Source organism: Myxocyprinus asiaticus, chromosome 30 (assembly GCF_019703515.2).
Source record: "Myxocyprinus asiaticus isolate MX2 ecotype Aquarium Trade chromosome 30, UBuf_Myxa_2, whole genome shotgun sequence".
NCBI classification, from domain to species: Eukaryota; Metazoa; Chordata; class Actinopteri; order Cypriniformes; family Catostomidae; genus Myxocyprinus; species Myxocyprinus asiaticus.
This window is the reverse complement of record NC_059373.1, coordinates 30,722,162-30,734,846: the sequence shown is the minus strand read 5'-3', so window position 1 is coordinate 30,734,846 and position 12,685 is coordinate 30,722,162. Positions and strand designations below refer to the sequence as shown.

Sequence of the window (12,685 nt, the reverse complement as noted above, 5' to 3'; positions counted from 1 at the left end):
GAAGCTGTAGAAACCTTTTAACTTTTGTAATTAAAAAAACACAAATTTTATGATGTGGTAGTATGTCCCAATATTTGTATATTACTCATGGGTGTACACTTTCCCAATCACCATCAAAGAAGCCAACATAAGACTAAGCTATATTTAGAAGATGTGGCGGGTTGAGCAAGAGACAGACACAGTGGGTGTGGCTTCAGGCCTCATAGAGGTGTTTATTTGAAATAATAACAGCCCTCTACGTTGTGAGTAAATCACTCGAATGCTGTCTCATGAGCACGCAGGAAAAAGCACTTGTGTCTCATTCAGTTGAACTCCGAGCATCTCAAGGGAACCGCACTGTGGACGTCACAAGAGCAGCTCTCTTGAGCCTGTGTGAAGATGAACCACTTCTCAAGTGCTCTGATGTGCACGTCGTCTACAGAGGCTTGTGCCAAACTCCCGCAAAAATATAAACAAGGTATAAACGTATTAATTTTGTGAACGCAAAGCGCTCCAGTTTCACTTTACGGCCATGTAATGGCAAATGTCCGTGGTCATTGTGGGTTTATTAACGCAGTGTTAATAACACACAGTGAGACAGAGGAGATGCCCTGCTCTATTTCTGCGGAGATGATAAACTGCAAGACACAGAATCTCAAAGTCTTCCTTCACGAGAAATAAGGGCTTGTGAGTTAATCAGAGAGCCTTAAAATAATGTGTGAAAGTGAAGAATTTAAGGCAGAAATATTTCACTACTGCATAATATAATATAATAGCTATACAGGTTGTCTGGGTTACAAAACAAGCAAAAGAAAACAAAACATTGAAAAAGTCCAATGGATCAAAAGTAAATCGGACAAATAAGAGAGATATATTTTCGTTATTTAGACATTGTTTTGATTATTAAAATATTAGTTTAATTATTATACATTTTATACTTTTATATTTGACGTTTTTGAAGCCTGAAAAGGAAATCATACACCCTTATTTTATTATATGACCCAAGCTAAATTTGTATAAATGACATTTTTGTGTGCATGAAGCACACAAAGTGAGTTTGTATGGTAATTAATCGTCATATTCGTGAAACACCTAAAATAGACAATTAATCATCATATCCCTAAAACAGGCAATTAATCGTCATAATCGCAATTATTTGTTTGACAATTAATTGTCAGCCAAATTTCACAATCGTGACCCCTAATTTTCATTATTAGGTTCCTACCTTGTGAATTGTTTTGTTAAAAATGTGTACGTAATTTCAAACAGTGACAACAGCTTGTATCATTATTATAAATTCGATTTTAATGACATCATATAAATTGATAGAATGTGAAATTTTACATTTTTAAAAAGCTAAAATGTGATTAAAATCACAAAGCAAAACATTAAAAAAAAATTACAATATACTATATTGCGTGAATATATATATGAAGAGGCCCCCCTCTCTCAGTTTGCTTAATACATTTTTTTGTTACATTATGCTTACATGTCGTCAAAAGTCTGGCGATTAAAAAAAAAAAAAATTTACTAGCCAATGACGATTCTTTCTCCTACATGATCATAGAGGGTTGAATAATAAACTTAAAAATGTTCTAGAAAAATAAATAGTGTCCATAGGGAAAGTGTTCAAAATAAAGGGGAATCTGGCGCCCTCATTGTGAGACGGGGGTTTGTGCAGTATGGGGAGTGTCCAAAGGAATGGTTCAGGACATGGGCGAGGTCCGGCGGCCGCAAACACGCTCCCCTCCGTGGTCGGGACGTGAGGGGCGGCGGCTTCTGTCACGGCCACGACATGTGTTCCAATCTAGGGGTGAGTAAAAATATTGTTTTTCCAATTAATCGTGATCTTCATTTAAACAATCTCGATATCGATTCTTAAATCTCAAGATCGATCTTTCTTTCAAATGCAAAACCCTCTACTACAATGAGAGGCAATCACTCGCATTTGCAACCAAATTTCGCACTATGCGACTAAAGTGAATATATTTGGCAACTGGCTGGTAAATGTTTACATTTCACTCACCAGTAATTGTGTAGTTTATTCGTGAAGTATTCAGCAGCGAGATCCTTTCACAGTGTGTTGAGAGTAAAAGTTTTGCCTTGTAATGTGTGTACAAGGCGAGATCCACGCAAACCATTTGACATTGAATACGGTCTCTTAATACCCTTTCTGTTCTTTACAGTCAGTTGTTGATCAAAAACAACAACAACATTTTTTTATTCTAATCATGCATCGCACAGATGAGGTAAAGCCATTCGAGTCCTCTCTCATTAACTTGCGTTCATTTAAAGGTGCTGTTAACAGAAAAGCCGTTTTTTTTTTGTTAAAGAGACAGTACCGGTTTAGCACGTTCAACAAATCAATGTAAATACAAATCATGCAATTGAACAATAAATATGTAACAAAAATAATATATGAAATATAATATCTTATTCATTGATTGAATAAATTTATTTGCTCCTTTTTAAAAAACAAAATTTGACAAATGATGAAAAAGTAATACAATATAATTAGTAAAAATAACATTTTCCTAATGTACCCAGTTAAAAGGTCCCATGTATAATTAACAGCATTAGCTGGGAGAAAATGTATTTTATATGTAAGCAAAAGGGACATTATATCTTAAACACATATGAATCGATATTGAATCGAAATCGGAATCGAGAGCTTGTGAATCAGAATTGAATGGAATCGGGAAATCTGTATCAATACCCAGCCCTACTCCAATCGAATCTAACTCTGCCGGTACCCTCCCTGTTGTGCTCCTGGACCTGCGAGGATGCAAGTGTGTACACACAAGGAGATAGAAGGCGGGGCGACGATGACAAGAGGGAAGGGAGGGCTGTTCCGCCACAAAGAACATACTAAAAGAATACTCTTACTATTTTTGGGCTTATTTAATTGGACGGCTAAAAGGGAAAGACATTTTTACACAAAACAGAAAGCAAAATAACATGCTTCTTTCCTAGAAAATAACTGGATGCTACTCACATGCAATGCAATGAGGTCATGTGAAAACAATGTAGCATATTATTGTTTGAAATGTTTATTGTTGCATAATGCCTGATGTTTCACTTACTATTTTAAAAGAAATAGCAAGCAGCAATATAAAGTGTATACTGCATGTGTTAAGTAGGTTGTAAGCTAGTACTCCATTCAGAACATAGCCACACTTTTAATGCATAGTATAAGTGTATGAACTGGGATGCAGAGTTAGCGTCATGGTCGATAAAAATGAGAAAGTATTCCTCTGTCAATAGGTCAAGCTAAGCAAAGGAGACAAAGGAGAAATTCATGTATTTAGGATCCCTGACATCAAAACAAAGCAGCTATGACAATTTCAATTGTTGTGCCATCTGCAAGAGCGCACATGCCATCAATTACGCAACAGAAATTGATACTGAAGTGCAAAGCTTATTAAACCTTTCCCTTCAAAACCTAAGAATGAATGGTGGAGAATTGTTCAGCAATCTCAGCAGCATCTTCACGTTCATTACTCACTTGCACAGAGCCATCGGGAGTTATTTAGCAAAACCACTTTTATTGAGGGTGTCTAAATACTGTTTGCATGAGCAAGCAGCTAAAGCAGCCTGTCTCAGCATCTGTGTGGCACTGAGAGCAGAGGAGGCTATGAACGATGATTGGCTAAAGTTACCACCTGCACACCAGGGTGCAAAGCAAAAGCGTTTTGAGAGTATCGATGCTGAAAAAAAAAAAAAAAAAAAAAAAAAATCATCTCTGGCACCATGTGAATATGGCTCTGTGACCTTAAATCTTTAAATATCAGCAGTTTTGAGGCAGAATACTTTGACAAGTACCAGCTTGACAGCTGATGATACAGATTGCCTGATGGGTAAGTTCAAATGAGAGGAGTGAGGCCTTCTTCCAAAATATATGGAAGGCTCCATAAGTTCCAGAGTAGGGCTGGGTATCACTAGAAACCACGTGATACGATACGTATTGCGATACACGTCACACTTCGATAAAGTGGCCCTCATCATCGTCACCCTGCCTCTGAGTGCCGTCCTTCAGCCAGGCTCACAACAGGAATGTGCTGGAGAGCGAGAAGAGGTGCACAGTTAATAAGCCTAGTTCCAAAAGTGGTTGATGAAGCACACCTGGGGGCGTATTACAGAAAACTTCCTATCTTAAATCTTAACTTAAGATCAGAGCCTCATTTCCCAAAAGCATCGTAAGCCTAATTAGATCGTAGAATCCATCTTACGATTCATCTTAGTTTTGTAGCCCGTTTCCCAAAAGCACTGTAACTTAAGTAGTACTTGAAAATGCTCGTAGATTAAAGAGTGCTCTGGAGTTGTCGTACACCACTAAAAGCACCGTAAGCACACAGACTTATGCAGACACCAGAAGGACAATTGCGAAATTACACCCAATACAATTTAAATACCTATAGCTACACTTTATGCTCATTTAATATCAGTATACATGTTTTATTTTATTATTATTTTTAACCGACAAAGCTAATAATAACAATAATAAATGCACAAAATGGTTAATCAATATCAGATGAACAGATAAATTAATAAGTAAACAAATAAAGTTTTCTGTGGACTAGTTAGCAACAACAAAGTGGTGGCATGATTGTTGCAGAGAACTGTAAAAATTACACTCGGGGAGAGAAGGAAAAAGGTCAATAACTTGCTGACATGCATGAAAATTGTCTGTACAGTATACTGGCTCCTCATCCTCGTTTCCTCTTCCTCTCTGACACACAAGGGCGCTCTCGCCCACACCACACGTTGTGTAGTACTGCACATGTTGTGTAGTATTGCTGTTACCGTTATCACTTTTGGGAGTAAAGAGCAGATCTCCCTTTGATTTGTGAATGTCCCTAAAGTGCAGCTTCCACGCGTCTCCTTATTATGCACTCCGCAATAACACGGTGAACCTCGTTATATTCAATTAATTCTTGTTGTCATTAGCAGGACTATACACAGGGTCTTCACTTTAGTCTCGAACCAAAGAGCAAATTTTGAAAACGAAATATTAAAATGCACATCTGATGAACGAAGCAGTGACTGTGTAAAAGAAATATTGTTCTGCACAAAACGATGGCAAAACAAAATGCAATTATGTGGTGGATTAAGTTGTACATTTAAGAAAATATTTTGTAACATTTCCAGCGAGCTAAATTACAAACGTTTTTCAAGTTACGCACAAATATAATGAAGTTGCAATGACGAGCAGCACTATACGGTAACATTTCAGCACTTCACGTTTATGGACAGCGTCTCTCTTAAGTAACACTTAAAGCACATCCTCACATGTTCATGTTAAGTGTAGTTTTGGGAAACACACGTAAAAAATAACTAACGTTCATAAAATCGCTCGTAGAAAACGCTCTTAAACGCTAAGGTCAATTGTTATTGGGAAACGAGGCCCTGATCAGTTAAGTTAGGATTTTTCACAAATTTATATTACATAAGTAAATCCTAACTGTATTAAAGATAATGCACTTAGGAAATGTTGTTCTGTTATAGTTTTTTTCCTAAATGAGATCCTAACAGATATTGCCATGGTAACAAAGCAAATGAGATAGGATTCCAAAGTTAGGATGTTTCTGTAATATGCCCTCTGATGTTAATAAGGCTAATAATGTCTTTAAAATGCAGAGTGCACCTCTTCTCAGTGAGCCGGCTTCGAATCACCATGTGTGCACACTAGACTTGCCACAATATCATAATTTTCACACCGGTGCGGTGTTCACATTCAAACCGACTAACACCGGTATTACCGCTGGTTGGAAGTGGTACCGTGGGGTAATTTTTGTTAAACAATAGCTTAATAACGCAAGGCACCTTGATTTCAAACTTTGAACTTTATTTTTTTTTATTTATTTTATCTAAAAATTCAAATGAAACTGACAAAATTAAGTGCAATTAAAATGTTTGTTCACCTGAGCTGAGATGGTCTGAGGTCATTTGCAGCATTCTCATAGACGATATTATTCTTGCAGAAACATTTCTGAAGACTGAAACAAAGAGTGAAAACCCTATACCCAAGCGTGTTCCACGATTCTACACACCTCCGAACAATCAGCACGTCAGACATGCACATAGTCTGCTTTTCTGTCATCTGTTCTTAAAAATATGATAAAGTGTTTCTTCAAGTGCGTGTCTGAGTGTCTAACAGCATTTACTGTGTCATTCCGAATCAGAGACGTCTTGCAGTTACCCACTATGCACATTTATATTCGCTACCTGCAATTAAACATCTTCCGTCGGTGCGCGTACTTCGCTGCCTGTGTAATTTGATATGTTGGTTAAGAACATCTGGCTTTCAATGCGTTATTTAGGTTAATTTATCATGGGTCTCAAACTCTTCTTTAGGCAACTGTTCTTTAAGGCTATTCTATTCATTAGGCTATTGTATTGGTATTGGAATTCCCATTCATAGTGTTTCCCCCCTTTTACCCGGTATAAAATTTCACACCGGTGTTGTCCCTTGTACAGAGTAAAACCAGTAACACAGTACAACGTGGCAACCCTAGAGCACACACTGGCGTCACTGCAGATCCAGGACCAGAGCGGGTAGGTTTCAGGCCAAATCAGATGCATGCCGGAGCCGCACCCCCGAATTAAAGCATGCGTCACGGCTGACGGCACGGATGCTGGGACACTTTCCCATCTTATCCACCGCTGCCCTGGGAAGACAGGCCACCAAAGAAGCCACCGCCCAACACGCCAAAGACCAACGAGGGGAGCACGTGCGGCCCCCGGATCCCGCCCACATCCTGGATCCACCTGTGGACACTGCCCCTTCCTACATATGCCCCATTCATCCCCTTTTGTTTTGAACACCATTCCCCCTGGACACTATTTTCCCCATTTTATGTTTATTATTTTCAATAAATGCCTCTCTGAGACTTGAAGACACACCCTCTGTGTCTGTCTTTTGCTCACCCCTCCACAATATACTGTATATTGCGATACATCACGATATCATGATTAGATTTAGATTTCACTTTTAGGGTGTGTTCACACTTGTAGTTCAGTTCTCTCGGTCCGGAACAAAAAAGAAATGCTACATTTAGTCCTGGTTCGCTTAGTGTTCACACTGGCATTTTTGACACCGAACCTAAAGATACAAAACAAAAGGCATAATGATTAGGTCACAACCTGATTGTACAGCTTTTATAATGTATATTTTGCCATGGAATGTGCCGAACATCCAAAACAATGCTGGCTGCTGGGCTAAATGTGCTCGTTGGATATATATATATATGTTGGAATTTTTACCAGCTGAGAACAAACGAAGAGCTAATAAAATGTGTAAAGGAGTCAAAACAGCACCAGGAATTCCTCCGTTGCACACACAAACGAAGATATGCTGCAGGACGGATGACGGCAGTTCCAACGTCAGTATCAAACTGTAATAGGCAACATAGCTCTTATGATGAGAAGAATCAGGTATGCTTGAAGTCAGTATTAAAGGTAAATTACTTCCTGTTATTGGTCCGTTTAGACGTCTTTGGTCCATGCTGCGTTCATATAATCAATCGAACCACACCAGAGTTCGTTTGGAAGTGGACTGAGTCCCACTATTCAGGGGGCGCACCATGGTTCGGATGGCAGCGTTCACAATTATTCAAATGAACCGCACTACCAGAGTTTGTTTTAATCGAACCAAACCTGCCAAGTGTGAACACACCCTTAATTTAAATTGATTTGGGACATAACAATTTTACAAATTTTATTTTATCATTAGTTTTCATCATTTTGATGACATTTCAGCTTTTTCTTTTTTTTATAAATACAGTCCATGTATTACATCAATAATTATGATGTATTGAAATAGCATATATTATATTGCATATATACAGTATATTGTTACATGCCTAATTTGAACTATTTACAAGTATTTTCTTAGATATGTAGAAGTAGTGCTAAAACGGTACTCTCTCATTAAGACCTGTGGCAGGGATTTTGACAGTAATGTTTGTTTGGTCGAATGACTTGTTTATAGCATTCATGCTGTGTGAGATTAGAAATAAATGTTCCTTTTGTTGTTTTTGATAACTGACTGTAGAGAACAGATAGGATATTAAGAGAGACATTATTTAACAACAAATGGTTTACTGGATCTAGTCTTTGGACTCACATCATACAGAAAGAATCAAATCTTTTACTCTCAGCACGCAGTGAAAAGATATCGGTGCTGAGCTTTTTCGCCACTACACCACTCAAACACTGGTGAGTGAAATCTAAAAAATTTACCAGCCAGTGGCTAAATCACAGACATTTTTTGCAGCATATGGGAAGTATTTATGCACATATGATTATAGGGAGTTGTCAGACAGAAAGAAAGATAAATTTTGGCATTTTAAGAATTGACACTGGGATCGTACAAATTGAAGATTGCCCGGCCCTAGATCCAAATGTGTGAGAGAGGTCCAGCATGTCCGTGAGAGAAATAGTGAATCCTGCAGAATCAGTTTCAGTCTCTTTCATGCCTCATTGAAGAATCTCAGACTGCACTGAAAATATCACAATATATCACGATAATGTATCCAAGTATCGACACACTATTGTGAGAAAAGGTATTGTGATATATCGATATTTGATTGTATCAACAGTAACACAGCCCTATTCCAGAGCACAATAAGAAACTCCCATTCATATACTCCATATGGAAACAGATTTTAATGATAACCTACAAACCTTTAAAGACAGACCTACTGTGAGCTCCGAGTTTGTTAATCAATGGTATATAGCCTACTTCTGTTGAAGCCATCATTTCTAATTTTTAAGATACATACAAAGTTGTTAGAATACTGCACATAAAAATCATGTTTAATAGTGGAATTTCTGGAGAAGAACTACACTACCCATGGTTCAGCAGAGAAAGATCCATCAATCAGAGAATCTTGGCCAACAAAGAGCTCTGGAGCGACCGCCCACCTCCATGACGCACTGCGAATGATGCAATCAAGTCGGTCTTCCTACACTCTCAAACTACTCTGTTTGCATATTTCAAATATACTGTTTTTGTACTTACAATCAACAACTTTAAATCAATTGTTTTTAGGGATGCTCCAATTTATCGGCTGCTGATATTTGTCAATTATTTACCAAATTAAAACCATTGGCATATCAGTTATAACCATGAAAATGTCGATATGAAAAACAGATGGTTATTAATAACTAACACACTTTGTGAAAACTCTGTGAATTTAAATGCACAATCCAGAAATAATAACAGCCACAATATGTAGAAGGGTTGGCACTCCTAAGAAAATGTAATATTTATTTTTCATTATCGTTCACATTAATGTGGCAAAACCACCATAAATGAATATGACAGTTGTGAATGCAGCACTTAGGCTACATGAGGGAAACCATCCAAAATGCTTTGACTTCTGAGACAACGGTATTTAATATTTATTAATGCTGCATGATTGACTAAATTAAGATTAAAATTGCAATATTGCCTTGCTTTTTTTTTTTTTTTTTTTTATAATGTAACCGAAATCAGGAACGAAGTCAAGTTCAACTGTTACGGAGTAAAAAGTTATTTTTAAATGCTGGCAACCTGTTATAACCAGTTAATTTTGTTCCAATCATTTTTTCATGAAACCAAAGGGTTTATCACAGTAAAATTTTGGAATTACACCACTTCGTGTTGCCCGAAAAAACATGTGCTTTCATTCTGAAGGATATCTCCGCAACACACATTTCTTTGCCTTATTTTCCATTGTGGATGCAGCATTCTGTGAATGAAGACCTTTTTTAACAACTATATATATATATATATATAATTAGTTGTATTATTAACTGTTCTTTTGTTTTGTTCTAACCGGTTACCATTTGGAATGGAGGACACGGAACTTCTAAACCGGAACGAAAAAACACAGTTTTTGCTCAGAATGAACCGAAATATACAAAACATTTAGTTTTTAATCCGTGCTTAAAAATACAGCCTGCATTTATATTTCCATAGTTTTTAATTTGCTTACGTCATATGCAATGCTTATGGGATTGTTGTCTACTCCCTCATGAAATATCAAAAAGAGATCTTGCGCCTTAGTCAAAAATCACACGTGACGTGATTGCAAATGCTTCAATCTCAATACAGTTCAAATGGAAAAAATTGCAACTCACTTTTATTTATCCACATCCCCCTCCCTCATGAAAGACATTAGGTACCTTTGTCTTTTTGTCCAATTTTCAAAACTACTATGCTTCAAATCAAAGTTTGTAATGTTGTGATTCACATTGGAGCTGGTTGGTTTGGTTCATGGCTCAGAACTCCATAGAGCCGTAGGAATCCAGAACTAAAAATCCCATAAATTTTCTCCACAGTGAAACTGATTATTAAACTGACTGATTTTAACTTGTTTTTTATAATGTTAAATTGCTAAATTCTCGGTAAGTAACTACACTACCCATAATCCCTAAGAGATTCAAAACAGGAATCGGGACCCAAATGATTTTAGAAGAGACCTGCAAACTACCATGAAGCATTGTGAATTACATAATCAAATCGGTTTCTCTAAACTCTCACACATTATATATTTTTTATATTATGCAATACAATTCAATATGCATTTTATAAAATAGTCACTAGTTTTATATTGTAATGCTGTTTCTGAATCAAATACATCATTCTCAATGCTTTGTAATGTGTTTTCAGCTTGGAGCAGGTTCATTTGGTTCTTGAAGAGATATCGAAAAACACCTTTGGAACCAAGGTGCTGAAAAAGTGGACAGTCAAAAAACAGTGGTGCTCTATTTAGTTGCCGCTTAAATGATACAGATGGCACTTAAGATGAGGAGGGCCATCATAAAGACTCTGTTTTACAAATGTAGATAGGACGATGAGCAAGACGTAGAAGATGAAGAAGTGCTCCATTACAGACATAGTTCCCTATCACATGGGCCTCACAAATAGCAATGTGGGCTGGGCCCCTGTTGCAGGAACTATTTTAAAGAACTGTGTTTGCAGAAGTGCCAGTGTAGACAATCCAAAGGTCAACCTGCAAACCTGCTTTGTGCTTGAAAATGAGTTTTGGTGCTTTTTAAGGCAAATATAAAACAGTGCAAGGGGAATTACAGGTTTTTGTGATTTAAACCAACACAGATGGAATTGAATGTATAGTTTATTTGATTGAGGCTCTTGCAAGATCTTTTTAGCCTTAATTAATTTGAACCACAAAAAGCTCTGAGAATCCCATTTTGTAGAAATATCTGCAAATATGGCTTCTAGACAGCTGGATTCCAGGGTAGGGTTGCACCAGCTCACACTAAGGGCTTAGTAAGTTAGTTTGTAACTAAGTCAGTGCTTAATTTGGTTGCACCACCTTTTCTTAAGGCAAGACTTAACTAGTAGGTCGTAAGCTCTCCGTAATGTAATGCGTAGTCGCATAATATGACGCTTACCTGTATATATCCAATAAGCAGCCTTCAAATTTGTACACAGAAGTGTTGAACAGCTGTGAATTTCAGTTTGATCTTGTTACGGTTGATGTTCAAACCTTGTTTGTTCACGTAACTGTCAGCTGTAATAAATTATATCCCCACTGAAATACGATACGTAATAAAACAAGATTTCATGTAAATAATAATATTCAATAACTGTATCTAAAATGAATAAGGGGCAATAAATAAATACATATTAACAGGCTGGAAAAATAGACATTTATTCATTTTAATATCTATTTAATTTTTTTTTTCCTCCCCAATTTGGAATGCCCAATTCCCAATGAGCTCTAAGTTCTTGTGGTGGCGTAGTGATTCGCCTCAATCTGGGTGGCGGAGGACGAATCTCAGTTGCCTCCGCGTCTGAGACCGTCAATCCGCACATCTTATCACATGGCTTGTTGAGCGCGTTACTGCGGAGACATAGCATGTGATGGCTCACGCTATTCGCCACGGCATCCACGCACAACTCGCAACACACCCCACCTAGAGCGAGAACCACATTATAGCAACAACAAGGAGGTTACCCCATGTGACTCTACCCTCCCTAGCAACCGGGCCAATTTGGTTGCTTAGGAGACCTGGCTGGAGTCACTCAGCATGCCCTGGATTTGAACTCATGACTCCAGGGGTGGTAGTCAGCGTCAATACTTGCTGAGCTACCCAGGCCCCGTATCTATTTAATTTGTTGAAACTTTAAACCGGGCAGCGTACACAGGAAAGTGCACCATTAGGGGCCATTTACACGGCAACGGCATTTTGGGGCCTGAAAACGCAAACTTTTGAAAACGGGTTTCAAAGTGCAAGTTTTTGAAAACGATGCTGTTATCGTCTCTGTGTAAACATACAAAAACGTGAATTTATGAAAACGATGACGTCATGCGCACACGTATTACGTATTGACGCTTCACCAGCAAAGTGTAGATTTACTGCATCACTATGACCAGCGATCGCCATCTTCATTGTTTGTATTCACCGCTCTGTGGAAGAATGTTTATGTGCGCATGCGCGTAGTTTCTTTACATAGTGACATCGCCAACTACTGGCCTGGCATGCATAATACAGCCTTTTTAGTCTTTTTCGCTGATCCATGTGAACGGTGATCGTTTTGACAACGTTGTCGTCTGTACGCAAAACTTTTCAAAAACGCAAAGGAAAAACATTTCCGTTTTTAGTACATCGTTGTCGTGTAAACATACCCTTGGATCGGGTTCATGCTGAAGAGGTACGTTTTTTTTTTTTACATAATGTTTTCTCTCGTAAA

At 37.8% G+C, this 12,685-nt stretch overlaps 1 protein-coding gene across 1 annotated transcript in view; it reads right to left on the bottom strand.

Moving 5' to 3' along the window:
* The window catches only part of LOC127421261 (importin subunit alpha-7-like), a 37,242-nt gene that overhangs the window by 21,649 nt on the left and 2,908 nt on the right, over positions 1-12,685 (bottom strand). The gene's annotated exons all lie outside the window — the stretch shown is intronic.